This window comes from Lissotriton vulgaris, chromosome 2_1 (genome assembly GCF_964263255.1).
Source record: "Lissotriton vulgaris chromosome 2_1, aLisVul1.2, whole genome shotgun sequence".
In the NCBI taxonomy this organism is placed as follows: domain Eukaryota; kingdom Metazoa; phylum Chordata; class Amphibia; order Caudata; family Salamandridae; genus Lissotriton; species Lissotriton vulgaris.
In genome coordinates this window covers 1,135,088,847-1,135,109,772 of record NC_141687.1, presented here as the reverse complement: position 1 = coordinate 1,135,109,772, position 20,926 = coordinate 1,135,088,847, and positions in this window count along the sequence as shown.

Genomic DNA, 20,926 nt, shown 5'->3' with positions numbered 1-20,926 from the left:
AATAGAATGTTGCAATTTTCCTATTGAAAATAATCCTAACTATAACTACCTACTTGCGACCGCCAGTAGGTAATATATATATATATATATATATATTATATATATATATATATATTAAATTCACTGAAAAAACCATAGGTTTCACACCAGTTATAGTTAGCTGGAAATTTTACTGATATAAAACCATTGAAATTCCCACGTTATAGTTAGTCGGACTCACTATAACTTGCGCGTGCAATGCACTGCTGATGACATCACATATTACATCACTCATGACATGGTCAGTGACATCACTCATGACACCATCCTTGTGACATAGTGACAGACCTCCTTTCACTATAATGTAACCCTTGAGACACATATTCAAAAATAGAAACTGAAATTTTTAATAAAATGGAGATACCTATATCAGTTACAACAAGCAATTCAGTAATTCCACTATCTATATACACATCCACTCATTCACCAACAGTTCTATATAGTCACTCATACATATACTCACTCATCATATGAAGTGATACACCTATACATCCTGTTACACACCGACATTCATCCAAAAGTTACTCACACACATATTCACACGTGCAAATAAACTATTGAACATCCATTTATTTGAATATAGAGTTATACACACACTTCCACCTTACTTCTATTTAAAATTACACATATTTATTCTCTTAAACAATCACTTATATAAACACATACTTATTTAAACAGGAACTCTTACAATCTCTTACTCTCACAGATTAAAACATATGTAGTTACTGATAAAGACACTAGTGAGACAGTCATTCACTCACTAACAAACACATATAGACACTCATCCACCCATACAGTCCTGTACATATGCTGTCTTCAAAACACATACAAACAAAGAGTCAGTCACTCATGCATCTATGTGCTAAGTAATACCCCCACCAAACCATATAGACACTCATACTGATACTAATAAAAATATCTAATAACCCATATACATACACATGAGTGGATGTGTATTAGATGGTGGTATTACTGAATTGGTTGTTGTAACTGGTATGGGTATATCCACTTTTTTGAAAATATTAGTTTCTATTTTTGAATATGTGTTTCAAGGGTTACATTACACTAAAAGGAGGTCTGTCACTCTGTCGCAAGGATGATGTCATCAGTGATGTCATGAGTGATGTCACTGACCATGTCATGAGTGATGTAATATGTGATGTCATCAGCAGTGCATTGCACGCGCACGTTATAGTGAGTCCGACTAACTATAACGTGGGAATTTCAATGGTTTTATATCAGTAAAATTTCCAGCTAACTATAACTGGTGTGAAACCTATGGTTTTTTCAGTGAATTTAATAGGTTTTTTAAATGCTAATTCCTAACTATAACTGGTGTGAAACCTATGGTTTTTTCAGTGAATTTCATAGGTTTTTAAAATGCTAATTCCTAACTATAACTGGTGTGAAACCTATGGTTTTTTCAGTGTATTTCATAGGTTTTTTAAATGCTAATTCCTTTGTATATCGAGTTTCTAACCTTTTTTTTTTTTACAATTTGCTGTTTTTTTTAAGTATTCATTTTTTTTATAATTTTTTTCTTTTGCGCTCTGGGTGCGCGCTCCTGGAAGCTTTCAGCTAAGCTCTCCTGTAAGCTTCTCCGAGAGCTCATCTGAAAGCGCACCCAGAGCGCAACTGTCGTTCGTGAAAAAAAAATATGAATGAAAAGTTAATAATAATGCAAAACATTTCGTACCATACAAATAAAATTTGTTTTTTTTAATATGGAAAATGATTATGCATTTCTATTAAAGATTGATGACGTCACTTCGGCGCGCAACGTACGTGCCCTCGGAAGCGCCTACGTGCGCGGCGCCTAAACGCACGCAAAAGCGCCTACGATCGCGCCACGTGTGCGCCCCGGAAGCGCCTACGATCGCGCAGCGTAAACGCACCCGGAAGTGCACCTGAGCGCGCAACGTAAGCGCGTCGGGTCATGTGACCCTAAAATAACACTTTTCATTGGTTGCTAACAGTTTTTTTTTACAATGAATGAAATCCCCACCCATTTCCTTCACTTCTTCTTTCACTTTTGTGACTGAAAGACCTGCCTTTTTTGCTGCTCCATATTCCTGGATTCATCATGGCTGCCAGATCATCCAGCAGTGAAGATGACTTCATTGATGAAGAGCCACCTACCCCAAAGGTGAAGGGACATTTCATCTGGAAATTCTTTAAATTTCCAGCAGACCAGAAGAAGGTGAATGCACCAAAAGTAGAGTGCAGGATCTGCAAAAAGGTCCTGTCACGGGGTAACCCCCAAAAAAAATACTCTTTTGGCAACTTCACCATGATTCGCCATGTGGAGACCAGGCACCCCCAGAATTTTGCCCGAGAAAGTGTCAGGGCTCTGGCACAGGAGGTTCCCAGAGGTGGGGCCTCTACATCAACAGGAGGAGCAACTTCTTCTGGAAGAGAACAATCTCAGGGGCAGGTAGCAAACATCCAACCTGCATTCAACCATGGGGTCGTCAGATGCAGATACTGCAATCAACTCCTCACCTATGGGGAGCAAAGTGTCCTGCTCATGGTTCGGGCATTAGAGAACCATCACTGCCCTTCCCACCCCTAATTTTTTTCTTTTCTTTTTGCTCCTGTTGAGCAGTTTCTATTCCCTGTTTTTGTTCCTCTTCAGTTAAAAGAAGAAAACCAAAAGTTCTTTTCAGAACTACCTCCAATTCTCATCAAAGAGCTATAATCTTAAAAAATGAAGAGTAAGTGAAATATAGTGCATTGATAATTGAAAGGAGAATGAGTAAGAAAGAACAGAAAGGTATGAGAGGTGAAAGGAAGTGAAGTAGGAGGACTGAAAGAAGGTGAGTGTTAGAAAAGAAAGTTATGACACAGTGAATAAACTGGAGGCCTCATTTCTGAAAAGTGACGCATCGCTACGTGAAAATAGCGATGCGTCACTTATCTGGACGCACTCCTTATGACATTCCAGATATGTCATATTTAATATATGACTAATCAATTCGCAAGGAGTTACAGATATGTCAGTATTTCTGACATATCTGTAAACACAAAAGTAACGCATTGCAGGAGTGCGTCACAAAAGTGACGCAACTCCAGTAATGTGTCCTTTCACATGGAAAAAGCACCATGTGAAAGGTTTGCTGTGAAGCAGGCGCAAGATTTTGGCGCAACTGCATCCTAAAAGTGACGCACTGCGTCATTATTACCAAGCTTTTTGCAAGGAACACCCCCTCTGCATGCATTATACCTGACACTATTTTTTAAAAAGTGACGCATCTAGGTACATGGGTCACTTTTTAAAACTCTGCGCCATATTGTATCTGCATCAGGTATAATGTATGCAGAGGGGGCAATCCCTCGCAAAAAGCTTGGTAATAACAACGTACTGAAATCTATGAGATTTCCCTGCGTCACTTTTAGGATGCTATTGCGTCAAAATTTTGCGCCGGCCTCGCATCACTTTTATGTTTACACATATGTCAGAAATACTGACGTATCTGTAACTCCTTGCAACATGATTCGTCATACATTAAATATGACACATCTGGAATGTCATAAGGACTGTGTACAGAAAAGTGACGCATCACACCAGCAGTGTAATAAAATGTGCCTCGTTGCACTATATTTAAAGGATGCAACAGCATCCTAAAAGTGACGCAGTGAAATCTCAAACATTTCACTGCGTCGCTATTACAAAGCTTTTTGTGGGGGAACACCCCCTCTGCATGCATTATACCTCACGCAGATATAATGTGGCGCTTGATTTTAAAAAGTGACCCATCTACCTAGATACCTCACTTTTTAAATATAACGCAACGCAACACATTTTTTTACACTACTGGTGCAATGCGTCACTTTTCTGTGCGCACTCCTTATGACATTCCAAGTAACGCATTGCTGGAGTGCGTCACAAAAGTGACGCAACTCCAGTAATGTGTCCTTTCAAATGGGGAAAGCAGCATATGAAAGGTCTTGCCTCAGTCTAACACCTGCTGTAAAGCAGGCACAAGATTTTGACGCAACAGCATCCTAAAACTGACGCAGTGAAATCTCAAAGATTTCACTGCGTCGCTATTACAAAGCTTTTTGCGGGAGAACACCCCCTCTGCATACATTATACCTGACGCTATTTTTAAAAAGTGACGCATCTAGGTACATGGGTCACTTTTTAAAACTCTGCGCCATATTGTATCTGCAACATGATTCGTCATACATTAAATATGACACATCTGGAACGTCATAAGGAGTGCGCACAGAAAAGTGACGCATAACACCAGCAGTGTAATAAAATGTACCTCGTTGCACTATATTTAAAAAGTGACGCATCTAGATAGATGCGTCACTTTTTAAATATTGCATAACAATGCGCATTTTTTTACACCGCTGGTGCGTCACAAAAATTGACGCACAGGAAGCGCAAAACTAACAGCGCAAGGCCTTCATAAATATAGTCCTGGATTTAGGGGGTCAGAGGGGGTCTACTCTTCCCCCTTATGATCCAATCAGCTTCCTGCGCGCAAGTCGCGTGTCGCGCCTGGAGCGCACTCCCGTGCGCGCACGGGAGAGCGCCTATCCCCGCGCAAAACGAAAAAATTTTTTTAATGCCCTGCAGGACCCTATTTTAGTCCCTACATCAAACCTAGGGGGTCAGAGGGGGTCTACTCTTCCCCCTTATGGTCATTTGCCCCTTTTTTTTTCAAACCCCTTGTGTCTCGATTTTACCGAGACACAAGATGGCGGCCGCTCCGCACTGTTTAGAATGTTTACAGACAACTGAGATCCAATCAGCTTCCTGCGCGCAAGTCGCGTGTCGCGCCTGGAGCGCACTCCCGTGCGCGCACGGGAGAGCGCCTATAGATATATATATTTTTTTGAACCTAAATTACTCAAAATCCACTGGAGCACATATCTTGAGACAGAGCAAAGGCACATCGGGCTACCAGTCCCTACAATTTTGCCAAGTTTGGTGGAAATCCATTCAGCCGTTCGGGCTAAAAGTGAAATCGACCGCCCTATGGAAATTAACATGGGGAAAACGCGTTTTGGGACCCCCCTTTTATCTCGGCCCCCGCTTGACGAATCCCCCCCAAACTTTCAGGGAAGGACCGGACCGCCATGAGACCATTTTCCTGAAAATTTCAGGCAGATTCGTCAACCGGCGCCAAAGTTATTCAAAATAGAATGTTGAGATTTAACATTGAAAATTATCCTAACTATAACTACCTACTGGCGACCGCCAGTAGGTAATATATATATATATATATATATATATATATATATATATATATATATATATATATATATATGTATATATATATATATATATATATATATATATATATATATATTCACAGAAAAAACCATAGGTTATAGACCATATATAGTTAGGAATTTGCATTTACAAAACCTTGAAAATTCACTGAAAAAACCATAGGTTATAGACCATATATAGTTAGGGATTAGCATTTAAAAAACCTTATTTTATTTGCACAAAACCATTGAAATTCCATATATAGTTAGTTGCACTAACTATATATCGCGGACCCGCAATCCACTGCTAATGATGTCACATATTACATCATTCATGACATGGTCAGTGACATCACTGATGACATCACTGATGACATCTCAAATGACATCACTGATGACATCACTGATGACATCTCAAATGACATCACTGATGACATCACTGACATCTCATTTGACATTACTGATTACATCACTGATGATATCATTTATGTGATAATACATCTTCAGACTCTAATATAACCTTTGATACACTCAGTGTAAACAGGCACTCACAGACTGTCACACATCCATGGAGTTACTCACACACCTATTCAGTCATGCAAAGAATCAATCACATCTCCATTTCCTTAACTATACAGTTATACACACCTTACTTATTCAAACATATACTAACACATATTTACTCTCTTATACAATCCTTGATACAAGTTCACAATGATTCATACAGCCACTCTCACATTCACTGACTCTTATGTTCAGTTATTTATATATGTCAACTCTCACATGGAGTGTGTTTTACATATGTACTTACTTTGACATGTAGAACTGAGATATCCATTCACTCACCAATATACTCATGCACACAGTCAACTGTCCATACAGCTGTTTCTACATGCACTTTTGAACCCATACACCTAGGGAATCAACCGCTCACACATCTATGCACAGAGATATACACCTCCCAGCCACCCACACACACACTCAGTCTCCCATACAAATACTTGGGCAACCATTCAATAACCCATATAGTTACTGATATAGCTACTGATTTAAACATGCAGCAGTTTACAGAAGAACATAAATATTGATTGCCAAATTAAGACACTTTAATCACTAACCCATGCACTCAGTGAGACACATTTAATCATTCTCTCATACAGTCAGTCATGCACCTACTAAATCCTTCATCCAGACACTTATACATCCACTCATTCTTCAATATGTAAGACATATTTTAACTTTACAGAAACATACAGTCACTGGGTGTTGTCATCAGTGATGTCATCAGTGATGTCATTTGAGATGTCATCAGTGATGTCATCAGTGATGTCACTGACCATGTCATGAATGATGTAATATGTGACATCATTAGCAGTGGATTGCGGGTCCGCGATATATAGTTAGTGCAACTAACTATATATGGAATTTCAATGGTTTTGTGCAAATAAAATAAGGTTTTTTAAATGCTAATCCCTAACTATATATGGTCTATAACCTATGGTTTTTTCAGTGAATTTTCAAGGTTTTGTAAATGCAAATTCCTAACTATATATGGTCTATAACCTATGGTTTTTTCTGTGAATTTCATTGGTTTTTTAAAAGCTAATATCTATAGCTGTAAAATATATTCTTTATTAAGTGATGTATCACGTAGCCCGTGAGACGCCTCATGATGCATCGCATAACCGTGACGTATCGTCTCTGCAGCGCAAACCAAACCCAAAACGTAAGCGCGCCAGAACACGCTTAAAGATATATATATATTTTTTTAACCTTAATTAGACAAAATCCACACGTGCACATATCACAAACGTTCAAAAAACACAATATGTCGGACTCCCGTTACGCTGCCGGTTAGCTGCCCGGTTAACGTACCAGGAAGCACCTTTACCGCGAAAATCGCAAATTTTTTTTTTTCACCCCCCAGGGAACTTTAATAGCCCCCTCATCAATCCTAGGGGTTCAGGAGGGGTCTGCCTTAACCCTTTCATTCATTTACACCTTTTTTTTTTCCACCTCTTGTCTCTCGATCCCACAGAGAGACAAGATGGCGGCTACCAGACTGTTTACAATGATAACAGCCAATCAGCTTCTCCTCAGACTCCCGTTACACTGCCGATTAGCTTCCCGGTAGCTGCCCGGTTAGCTGCCCAGTTCGCGTACCAAGACGCGTCTCTACGGCGAAAAAATCGGATTTTTTTGTTTGTTTTTTTTTGGCCCCACGTGGCTTTATAATATCCCCCTCATAAATCCTAGGGGGTCAGAAGGGGTCTACCTTGCCCTCTTTCCTTCATTTCCCCCTTTGTTTTGGCCTCCTCTTGTCTCTCGATCCTACCGAGAGACAAGATGGCGGCCGCTCCGGACTGTTTACAATATTGACAGCCAATCAGCTACTCCTCAGACTCCCGTTACACTGCCGGTTAGCTTCCCGGTTAGCTGCCTGGTTAGCTGCCCGGTTCGCGTACCAAGACGCGTCTCTACGGCGAAAAAATCTGATTTTTTTTTTTTTTTTGGGTTACACTGCCGGTTAGCTTCCCGGTTAGCTGCCCGGTTAGCTGCCCGGTTCGCGAACCAAGACGCGTCTCTACGGCGAAAAAATCGGATTTTTTTTTTTATTTTTTTTGGGTTACACTGACGGTTAGCTTCCCGGTTAGCTGCCCGGTTAGCTGCCCGGTTCGCGAACCAAGACGCGTCTCTACGGCGAAAAAATCGGATTTTTTTTTTTTTTTTTTTGGGCCCGGCGTGGCTCTATAATATCCCCCTCATCAATCCTAGGGGGTCAGGAGGGGTCTACCTTGCCCCCTTTCCTTCATTTCCCCCTTTGTTTTGGCCTCCTCTTGTCTCTCGATCCTACCGAGAGACAAGATGGCGGCCGCACCGGACTGTTTAGAATGTTGACAGACACCGGAGAGCCAATCAGCTTCGCTTTGCAAAGTTCCGATACGCGAAAGGTTCGCTAACCGGATAGCTGCCCGGAGCGCTGTTACAGATATATATCTTGATTTAAACGTTAATTTCTCAAAATCCACTGAAGCACATATATTGAGACCTAGCAAAGGCACATCGGGCTAACAGTCCCTACAATTTTGCCAAGTTTCGTGGAAATCCATTCAGCCGTTCGGGCTAAAAGTGAGTCCAACCGCCCTATGGAAATTAACATGGGAAAAACGCGTTTTGGGACCCCCCTTTTTTCTCGGCCCCCCCTTGACGAACCCCCCCCAAATTTTCAGGAGCTGCTCAGAAACAAAATGTGCCATTTTCCTGAAAATTTCAGCCGATTCCGTCCACAAACGCCAAAGTTATTAGACATAGAATTTTCAAAAGTCCCATAGGAAAAAAATCCTAACTATATATACCTACTGGCTATCGCCAGTAGGTAATATATATATATATATATATATATATATATATTCACTGAAAAAACCATAGGTTTCACACCAGTTATAGTTAGGAATTAGCATTTAAAAAACCTATTAAATTCACTGACAAAACCATAGATTTCACACCATTTATAGTTAGCTGGAAATTTTACTGACATAAAACCATTGAAATTCCCACGTTATAGTTAGTTGGACTCACTATAACTTGCGCGCCTGTAATGCACTGCTGATGACGTCACATATTACATCACTCATGACATGGTCAGTGACATCACTCATGACATCACTGATGACACCATCCAGTGAATGTGTGTCTTTCTGAAAAATAAATTTGTTTTATATATGTATTTGTAAAGGTCGATGGAAGCATAAATGTTTAAATAAGTGTGTAAATGGATGTTTTTTTTAAAAAAAATTGGTTGGGTAACTGGCTTATTACGTGTATCTTAGTGAATACATATATTAGCGAGTATTGTTTAAATATTTAAATGTTTGTATCAGTGTTTCTCTTTGTGTATAAGTGGCTGCAGGGGTTGGTGACTGACTCACTGTTTGTATGTGTTTTGAAGACAGCATATGTGTAGGACTGTATGGGTGGATGGGTGTGTATATGTGTGTGTTAGTGAGTGAATGACTGTCTCACTAGTGTCTTCATTAGTAACGACATATGTTTTAATCTAGTATATGTGAGTATTGATGTATATAAGTGAGTATAGTATATATAGTGAGAGATTGTAGGAGTTCCTGTTTAAATAAGTATGTGTTTCTATAAGTGATTGTTTAAGAGAGTAAGTATGGGTAAGTTTCCTTAGAAGTAAGGTGGTAGTGTGTGTATAAATGTATATGCAAATAAATGGATGTTCAATAGTTTATTTGCATGTGTGAGTATGTGTGTGAGTAACTTTTGGATGACTGCTGATGTGTAACAGGATGTATAGGTGTATCACTACATATGATGAGTGAGTATATATATGAGTGACTATATAGAACTGTTGGTGAATGAGTGGATGTGTATATAGATGGTGGAATTACTGAATTGGTTGTTGTTACTGGTTTGGGTATCTCCATTTTTTTGAAAATGTTTGTTTCTATTTTTGAATATGTGTTTCAAGCGTTACATTACACTGAAATTAGGTCTGTCACTCTGTCACAAGGATGGTGTCATCAGTGATGTCATGAGTGATGTCACTGACCATGTCATGAGTGATGTAATATGTGACGTCATCAGCAGTGCATTACAGGCGCGCAAGTTATAGTGAGTCCAACTAACTATAACGTGGGAATTTCAATGGTTTTATGTCAGTAAAATTTCCAGCTAACTATAAATGGTGTGAAATCTATGGTTTTGTCAGTGAATTTAATAGGTTTTTTAAATGCTAATTCCTAACTATAACTGGTGTGAAACCTATGGTTTTTTCAGTGAATTTCAAAGGTTTTTTAAATGCTAATTCCTAACTATAACTGGTGTGAAACCTATGGTTTTTTCAGTGAATTTCAAAGGTTTTTTTAATGCTAATTCCTAACTATATAAGACCTGAAAGCCCACCAGGAATCTCCAGTATGCGCCAGGGGACTGCATTGCAGAGAGGTGTAATGAAGCCACAACCCTTTTTACACCTCTCTGCAACGCAGCCCCCGTGCATGTTTGAAGAGGGGGAACTAATTCCCCTTGCATACTGGGGGCCCCTGGGGGCCAATTAGCCCACCTGGAACCTCCAGTATGCGCCAGGGGCTGCATTGCAGAGGTGTAATGAGACTATGCCCCTTGTTACACCTCTCTGCAACGCAGCCCACTGCCGGGTTTGCAGAGGGGGAACTAATTCCCCTTGCATACTGGGGGTCCCTGGGGTCAACTGGTCCACCAGGAGCCTCCAGTATGCGCGAGGGAGCTGCATTGCAGAGAAGTGTAATGAGGCCACACCCTTGTTACACCTCTCTGCAATGCAGGCCACTGGCGCGTTTGTAGAGGGGGGACTAATTCCCCTTGCATACTGGGGGTCCCTGGATCATATCTGCCCAAACACCGATATTCCGAACGATTGTAAATTACTTTTCTTGAGAAACATTTGGATTTGGATTATCATGTCCTATACTTTGGAATTTTTGAAAGACTGACTTTGAGGATGCTATAAATTACTCAAGTCTGCCCGAATTGTGTGGGTAAAATTGATACCTAGTCACTTTGAATAAGAATATACTTATGTCTCGTCTAACATTTGGAAGAAATATCTAGTTATATGACAACTGGATACCGACATAACTTGAAGGAAATAAGAACGCCCTGAAGAAGTTCTGTTGTACAGAACGAAAACTTTCGGCTGGCTGTGGTACATAAACTTAAGGAAAATAAAAGCATTTGAATATACACCAAGATTCAGCGCTTCAATAAGGACTCTAAGTGATATGATTAGATTGGACTCATTGTGAAAGTGGTGCTGTGCCAAACTTTGGAATATTCTCCACTACTCTCTACTACTTACTCTCTCCTACTCCACTACTCTCAAATACTCACTGTCTACTACTCATTCTCTACTACTCTACTACTCTCTCTCTACTACTCACTCCCTACTACTCACTACTCACTACTCCCTACTACTCACTATCTACTACTCTCTAGTACTCACTCTCTACTACTCTCTCTACTACTCACTCTTTACTACTCACTACTACTCTCTACTACTCACTCTCTACTTCTCACTCTCTACTACTGTCTACTACTCACTCTCTACTACTCTCTCTCTACTAGTCTCTACTACTCACTCTACTACTCACTCTCTACTACTCACTACTATTCTCTCTGCTACTCATTCTCTACTACTCTCTACTACTCACTCTCTACTACTCACTCTCTACTACTCACTCTTTACTACTCTCTACTACTCACTTTCTACTGCTCTCTACTACTCACTCTACTACTTACTCTCTACTACTGTTTACTACTCACTCTCTACTACTCACTCTCTACTACTCTCTACTACTCACTCTACTATTCACTCTACTACTCTCTACTACTCACTCTCTGCTACTCTCTCTACTGCTCTCTACTACTCTCTACTACTCACTCTCTACTCTCTATTACTCACTCTCTACTCTCTACCTCTCTACCTCTCTCTTCTTCTCTCTCTACTAATCTCTACCTCTCTACCTCTCTACCTCTACACCTCTACCTCTCTACCTCTCTCTACACGCACACATATACACATATATGCATATATATCTATGCATATGCATTTATATATATATGTATGTGTATGTATAAAAAAAACAACAAAACATTTTTTTTTTAAACAGCTACTTTTAAAACTGTCATTCTTTTTCCCCATGGTACACTCCCCGGTACGCTTACCGGTGCGCGTACCGGTGCGCGTACCGGGCGCTCACCCCGCGAAAATCAAAATTTTTTTAAATTTTTTTTTTGCTCCGCGGGGCCCTTTTATGGCCCCCACATCAAACCTAGGGGGTCAAGGGGGGTCTACTCTGCCCCCTTATGGTCATTTCCCTCTTTGTTTTGGCCACCTCTCGTGTCTCGATCCTACCGAGACACAAGATGGCGGCCGCTCCGGACTGTTTAGAATGTTTACAGACATCCCAGAGCCAATCAGCTTTCTGCGCGCAAGTCGCGGTAAGCGCCCGGTGCGCGTACCGGTGCGCGTACCGGAGCGCGGCTATAGATATATATATTTTTTTGAATCTTAATTACTCAAAATCCACTGGAGCACATATCTTGAGACATAGCAAAGGCACATCGGGCTACCAGTCCCTACAATTTTGCCAAGTTTGGTGGAAATCCATTCAGCCGTTCGGGCTAAAAGTGAAATCGACCGCCCTATGGAAATTAACATGGGGAAAACGCGTTTTGGGACCCCCCTTTTATCTCGGCCCCCGCTTGACGAATCCCCCCCAAACTTTCAGGGAAGCACCGGAACGCCGCGAGGCCATTTTGAGGAAATTTTCAGGCAGATTTGTCAACCGGCGCCAAAGTTATTCCAAATAGAATTTTCAGATTTAACATTGAAAAAAATCCTAACTATAACTACCTACTGGCGACCGCCAGTAGGTAATAATATATATATATATATATATTCACAGAAAAAAACCATAGGTTATAGACCATATATAGTTAGGAATTTGCATTTACAAAACCTTGAAAATTCACTGAAAAAACCATAGGTTATAGACCATATATAGTTAGGGATTAGCATTTACAAAACCTTATTTTACTCGCATAAAACCATTGAAATTCCATATATAGTTAGTTGCGCTAACTATATATCGCGCACCCGCAATCCACTGCTGATGATGTCACATATTACATCATTCATGACATGGTCAGTGACATCACTCATGACATCACTGATGACATCTCAAATGACATCACTGATGACATATCAAATGACATCACTGATGACATCACTGATGATATCTCATTTGACATTACTGATCACATCACTGATGACATCATTCATGTGATAATACGATGAACCTCTTCAGACTCTAATATAACCGTAGATACACTCAGTGTAAACAGACACTCACAGACTGTCACTCATCCACGGAGTTACTCACACACCTAGTCAGTCATGCAAATAATCAATCACACCTCCATTTCCTCAACTATACTGTTATACACACCTTACTTATTCAAACATATACTAACACATATTTACTCTCTTATACAATCCCTGATACAAGTTCACAATGATCCATACAGCCACTCACACATTCACTGGCTCTTATGCACAGTTATTTATATATGTCAACTCTCACATGTACTGTGTTTTACATATGTACTTACTTTGACATGTAGCACTGAGATATCCATTCACTCACCAATACACTCATGCACACAGTCAACCGCCCATACAGCTGTTTCCACATGCACTTTTGAAACCATACATCTAGTGAATCAACTGCTCACACATCTATGCACAGAGTCATACACCTCCCAGCCACTCACACACACACTCAGTCTCCCATACAAAGACTTGGGCAACCAATCAATAACCCATATAGTTACTCATATAGCTACTGATCAACACATGCAGCAGTTCACAGAACAACAGACATAATGATGCACAAATTAAGACAGTTTAGTCACTAACTCATGCACTCAGTGAGACACATTTAATCACTCACTCATACAGTCAGTCATGCACCTACTAAATCCTTCATCCAGACACTTATACATCCACTCATTCTTCAATATGTAAGACATATTTACACTTTACAGAAACATACAGTCACTGGATAATGTCATCGGTGATGTCATCAGTGATGTCATTTGAGATGTCATCAGTGATGTCATGAGTGATGTCACTGACCATGTCATGAATGATGTAATATGTGACATCATCAGCAGTGGATTGCGGGTGCGCGATATATAGTTAGCGCAACTAACTATATATGGAATTTCAATGGTTTTATGCGAGTAAAATAAGGTTTTGTAAATGCTAATCCCTAACTATATATGGTCTATAACCTATGGTTTTTTCAGTGAATTTTCAAGGTTTTGTAAATGCAAATTCCTAACTATATATGGTCTATAACCTATGGTTTTTTCTGTGAATTTCATTGGTTTTTAAAAGCTAACATCTGTAGCTGTAAAATGTATTCTTCTTTAAAACCCAAAATATATTTTAGATGTTTATTGATAATTTTTTTTTTAATATTTTTTTTCTTCGCTTCCGGTAAGCGAACCGGGAAGCTTTCCGTTAGCTCATCTTGATGCCGCGATCTAGTACACGAACCGGTAAACGTTTCGTTAGCGGAACTGTGACGCGTCGCGGAAGCGCGACGTATCATGTTGTCGCGTAATGCGTCTTATGACGCGCCGCGTTAGCGCTCCCGGAAGTGCTCCGGACCGCGAACCGGAAGCGATCCGGGACGCGGCGCGCACCGCGTAACGTAAGCGGAACAGGTCATGTGACTTGTTTATCAAACTTTTCATTGGTTCATTTCACTTTTGGTTTCCAAATGATGTATGACTAGGTCATGTGACCTAAAAATAACACTTTTCATTGGTTCAGAACTTTTGCTTTTCCCAAATCATGTAAACCCCTCCTTCTTTCCTCACTCTGACTTTCATCTTGGTGAGAGAAAGACCATTTTCCAATTTGATTGCAATGGCTTCTATCCTTGCTTCAGCTGGTGGACCCCCACCACCACCTCAACCTCCTCATGACAAGAGAGGACCACCATCACAATTCATTTCCAACAGAGAGGAGGAAGAGGAGGACCTAGAAGAAGAGGACACAGATGAACCTCAATTTATTCAGGAGTTGCCCCGTGTTTCCCGAAGGAAAACAAGTTTTATATGGCAGTTTTTCTCAATTCCTCGAGGGGAGAAGAAGGTTAATGCCAAATATGCCACCTGCCTAATCTGCAAATACAGATTATCTCGAGGCACAGACAAAAAGTATAGTATGGGCAACTATACTATGCATCGCCATATGGCCAGGTGGCATCCATTAAATTACAGCCGGGCAGAGTTGAGGGACCTTCAAGATAATCCCCCGACAACTCCTGTGGCCAGATCAACATCAAGTATATCTTTGACTGCAAGAGAGGCACAGGAAACTGTGCCAAACATACAGCCAAACTTCAAGCACATGAAGTTTACGTGCATACATTGTGGTGCTATGCTCTCATGTGGCAACATGAGCGTGAACTTAATCAACTTGGTGTTTGAAAACCATAACTGCCCTAACCCACCCAAGCAGTAATTTTTTTTTTTGCTCCTGTTGAGCCCTTTTCAATGCCTGTTTTTTTGTTGTTTCCCCTCCATGAAAAACACAAAAAAAACATAAAACTGTTCTTAAAATACAAAAAAAACAAAAAATGTTCTGATAAAAAATAAATAAAAATAAAACAACAAAAACATAAAAAAAAGTTATTTTCAGAACTACCTCCCCTTTCAAATAAAATTTCTAGAATGTTTAGCACTCTGGCAAGCTCTATTTCTTTTGGTTCGCTTTCCAGTTCGCTGCCCGGTTCGCGAACTTGAAGCGAACCAAAAAAATATTTTTTTTAAAAAAAGAAGAGTTAGTATAAGGGAAGTAAACAGAGAGTAATGTTAAAAGAAAGACAGCTATAGGGAGTAAACCAGAGATATAGTTTAATAAATCTATTTATTAATTCAGGATGACGATAAGGTGTGATGTCTCCTGAGGTTTGTTTAAGGTGAGACCTACTCAGGGTTACAGATCAATTTTACACTTGTTGAAGAATACAGAGCAGATAAAGCATGTGAAGGCCTACCAATGAAGTAAGTCATGTCCTCTTATTACATCATTCATGACATGGTCAGTGACATCATCAGCAGTGCATTGCGGGTAAAAAGAGTAGAAAACATTTACCTTATAATTCTTGTTACCTTTTTAAAATATTTTTTCATACTTTCAATCTGTAAAAGAGAGAACAAACATTTCCAAAAATATTACAACATGTATTTAAAAATTAGAAAAGAAAAGGGAAAAGGTTCAAGAAGAAACAGTTTTTCAACAACTTTGACATTTACAGAAGCCTCTGCTTCTCTACGTCCCCTACACAATCCTAAAGATATATATTTTAAACAAACAGTATCTTCATGCTGATGAACTGAGACCTATTTTGGAACATGGTGCTTCTTTTGCACTGCTGATGTCTCACAATAGTGATGCAATAGCAGCGCAAAAAAGATGTAAAGCCATCATAAAATTGTGTCTAATATTTTAAATGATTGTTTCAGGATGCAAATAAGATGTGTGCTTTCAAGAGCTTTCTTTGAGGTGAGGCCTATTCCTTTTTTTAAAAAAAACAGTACCCAGAAGTACAGCACTGTAAGCATTAAAATTGACACTTACAGAAGACTCAGTTTCTCCATATCTACCTCACATTTCTAAATGTATATCATAAGTACAAAAAGCAAAACATTAATTATACATGTTAAATGGTTTATTTTTGCTGTTCTCAGAATGTATCAAATTTCACTTAAATCAGTGACTTGAAGGTATTCATCATGTAACAGCGGGGAAAAAAAACACAATCAAAATGATTGTGTTTAAAAAACCCATACAACCTAAGAAATCTGAATTCAAAACTCCTTAAAATTAACTTACTTTCAATGACGTCGAAGGATGTCCTATGAACAGCGTCCACTCTGTTGTGCTATAAATATTGTCAGCCCGCCACTTTCTGAAAGAAAACCTCCATCGTTTTGAAAAATATGTTACATACAAGAAAAGACTTCTCACATTCTACCACATGTTTCCACTAGGCCAAATCATGTTGCAGCGATTCACAAGTCTTGTAATTCTTCCAATCAAATCCCGTCATTTTCTATTTTCGCAACTTTCAAAAAGAAAACATTTAAGATTATTTTCACAATCCTGGACTACTAATATCTTACCCTTCTTTGTCACTCATGTTCTCCTTTTCCTATGACACTGATACTGCTTACTATGAAGCAGACTTACTTGCATCAGGTTTATATAGTTGGATTTTAAAAATTGACATTATAATTAAAAGTTTTGGACCAATAATCTAGACAGCATTGCAGACTTACATTCCCTTAACTTGATGAACCTTTTGCAATTCTTCACAGGAAATCCCGAGATTCTTTCTTTAAAATTTTGGTTTTAAAAACACCAGGTAAGAATTTTTAAGGTCAAACGGCAATTTTTTTTTGAAAGTTACAACGGAATCATTGCAGAATGACCAGCCGTTTCGAGACTTTAAATAAGCTGTATAATGTCCTGATGTTGTTGAAGGACCATCGTGATAGATAATTGCCACAGTTACAAAAGTCCTTCCTGATATTGAAAGCTGAGAAGCCACAAATTTTTTTATTAAAGTTGACAATTTTGATCCATCAGGCCTACATCGTTGGATCATTAAAATGACATACTGTCCATATCTACGTATAAATAATGTTGACATCCTTTCAGATTTACATTGGCTACACTCCATGTTGTGATCCGCTGCATTTACTAGCTTATTAAAGGAGACTGATTTACTGTCTGGCAAAGTTAAATATATAAATCTTTCTGAGTCTACACTAGTAGTACTTGATACCCTACAATTCTCGCAGTCATGCTGCCATTGATAAGAAAGCCCAAACAGGTGATCTACATCTACACCCTCATCTTGCAATACATCAAGCATATACATTAAAAACTCCTGACAATCTTGCTGATTATTTTCAGAGAAGTCTGTTTGACCTGAACATTCATCTAACAGATAACGAACTTCAGACACACTTTCTACTTTTGTTCGATCAGTGCTACATTTCTCGAAAACAGAATTCAACAAACAGCATAAAATTTGTTCTGAATTCAACAGAATCTGTTCTTTTAAACTCTCTAGTGAAAAGAGAACATTAACCACTACATTTGCATAGCAGTTGACACCAGAACTGTTTTCAAATTGAAAACCGACAACATCTTCAACAGAATCCACTTTCTTTCTGCTAACAATTTTCGGTTCATTGACTTTTAGTCTTTTTGCAACAACCTCCCTACTATTACTGATATTTCTACGTTTCCGGCCTACCACACGTTTCTCAAACAAAGGATATTGAGGCAAATGTGGCGCATACTCTCTTCTTAACCTATTGTATTCCTTAACACAATCTAGATCCGCACAAATGTTTGTGACATCACAGTCAATCAAGTACAATCGTGATAAAGTTCTAACTCGTGACAATGCCACATATGCCATACCCTCCTTGAACACAGAACTGCCAATATTCACCAATGCACTGTCTACACTTAAACCTTGCGATTTATGGATTGTCACCGCATATGCCAAGCAAACAGGAAACTGTTTACGGCGAACATATAAGTCTTTAACAAGAAAAAACCTAGCAGAACAACGACCAATTAGCTGTACTTCCTCAATGCCATCAAATTTAATTTTTAAAAATTCTATTCCATCTCTATTTCTGTATTTCTCAAAATCAACAACATTACCCATTGATCCATTTACCAGACCTCTTTCAACATGTAAATTCCTTCTCAAAATGATTCGGCAATTTAAACACACATTCAAAGTCTTTTCAAAACCCGCTGTTTTAGATATAGTCTTCTCTAATGAATCCAATTTTGATTTCAAAATAATTGTTGATCCCATATGCTCTATTTTGTCAATAGCTTCAAGTTTCACAATCTCTTGCTTTTCTAAATTCAACATTTTGTTGTTGAAGAAGGCACATTCTGCAAGAGTTGGCATCAAACATATTCCGGATTTCTTCTCAGTAATTTTCTGAAAAATATTCTCAGGCAGAATCTCTTGTTCGGGATATAAATTTGAAAGTAATCGTGCCTTTAAAGCTTCTTTTCCATGCTCGGTCACTTTTCCAATTCTAATATCTTGTAGAATTTTCTTGTAATCTTCATCCTTCGCCTGACGCATATTTTCATGCAGTTCAGCATAATTGAAGTTTAACCATATATTGACGTTGCCAATGCTCCCTAGGCACTTCCTGGTATCTTCATGCGTGAGTATTTTGAACACAGGTTGACCTTTTACTGGTGTCAGCTGCAGAAGATCTCCGAAAACAATGATGTGTTTGCCACCAAATAACACATCATATTCAGTTTTAAGTACTTCTTGCATTCTCAAATACACAAAGGCAAGCATGACATTGGAAACCATGCTTACTTCGTCAATGATAAGTAGTTTCATTTTCCTCAAGACTCTTGAAACTTCACAGCAAGCATCCCCAGATAACTTGTGGTATTGTAATTTGTTGTCATGCTCCACTGGCAGCATCAGTAGACGATGCAAAGTAATACCTTTAATGTTATGTGCTGCCAGTCCAGTGGGAGCGGTGACAACACAAGACAGCGATGACTCAGTCCTTTCCTGCAAATAACAAGAAATTGCTTTAATGAGGAAACTTTTTCCAGTTCCCGCTTCTCCACTCACGTACAGTCGGACAGGCTTCAACGATGTACATGAGCACTCTTTCTTCTCATGACTTAATCCATGCTCAATTTGCTTGGTAACTTCATCATATATTTTCCTCTGCTCATTGTTGAGTTGTTTTTCCAAGTCTTCTAAGTTAACTGAATCCTCCTGAGCATGTGCCATGGCTCTTTCCACTTCATTCATAGCAGTGGCAGCTTCATTTTCGATAATAGGTCCTCCAAGTGGATCTTGACTCAATGAAACAGAACTCTGACTGTCCTGAGAACTGTCTCTGGCAATCTCGGCTGCAATCGTTGCTTCCTGCTCAATTTCCAAAGTTAGCATTTCTTGATATTTGGGAAAAGCAGGACATTCTATGGTCTCCTTAGCAGCAGTGAAAGAGTCTTCGTAACAGAGGAAATCTCCAAGCAGTTCCTCTTCTGCACGCCAAGGCTTAAAAAGTTGCAAAAGTGCTAAATAGAAGAACTCCTTTTTTTCTGGAGATTCGCCACTCAATTTTTGATGGTTTACTAATTGGCATTTTCTTTGCTTGACCAGGCATCCCTCACTTCCAATTACAGCATACACTCCTTTCTCAATATCTTCTTTGATGTTCCTCTTGAATATATAATTTTGTAGAACCTCATATAGACAAACATTCTCAAGGTGACTGCTTCGATTTGGATAATATGTATCCAACATGTTGGTCTTCAAAATGTCGGTACTGTTTGGTTCCTTTTCTGCCAAATACTCAATTTCCCGGACAGGTTTTAGAACTCGATTTCGCGTTGCAGCAAGACCAAGACTCGCCCAAACGATACTCCTGGATTTGGCATAGAGACTTGCTGAAGATAACCGGTCAGAACATTCGTAAGCTCCGATTTCTCGATGCGACAACATCTTCAGACTGAAACTGTACAACTTCTTGCTGAGGCTCTTTTCATGGCAAATGTCCTCCCACATATCCTTCAGTTCTGTCTTTTCTTTTTTGGTGATGTAAGATGTCACATACCGAGCCACAGCCATACAGTTGTCAGCCACAAACTGTATATCCATGTTAGCATTCCACATGGACAAAATCACTGGGTTGTAGTCGTTGATGTACTTGGACTCTTCGTTCCTTTTCAAATTGTAAGTATTTTTGGGTGATTTCCTCGTCACATTATGTCGCAGAGAAGACATCAAACTGTTCACTCTTCCTTTAGAAATCACCGGTCGTGGAAAGTTGAAACGACATTTGGTGTAGAACTTGTCCTTGTTTCTGAATTTACGACGACAGTACTTTCCAAAACGATGGCTTTGGAAACGTAGAACTTGTTCTCTTAGGCTTTTCTTCTCCGTTGCGTTTGGAACAGCACACGTAGAATACTGTTCTATGAAATTCATCACTAAGT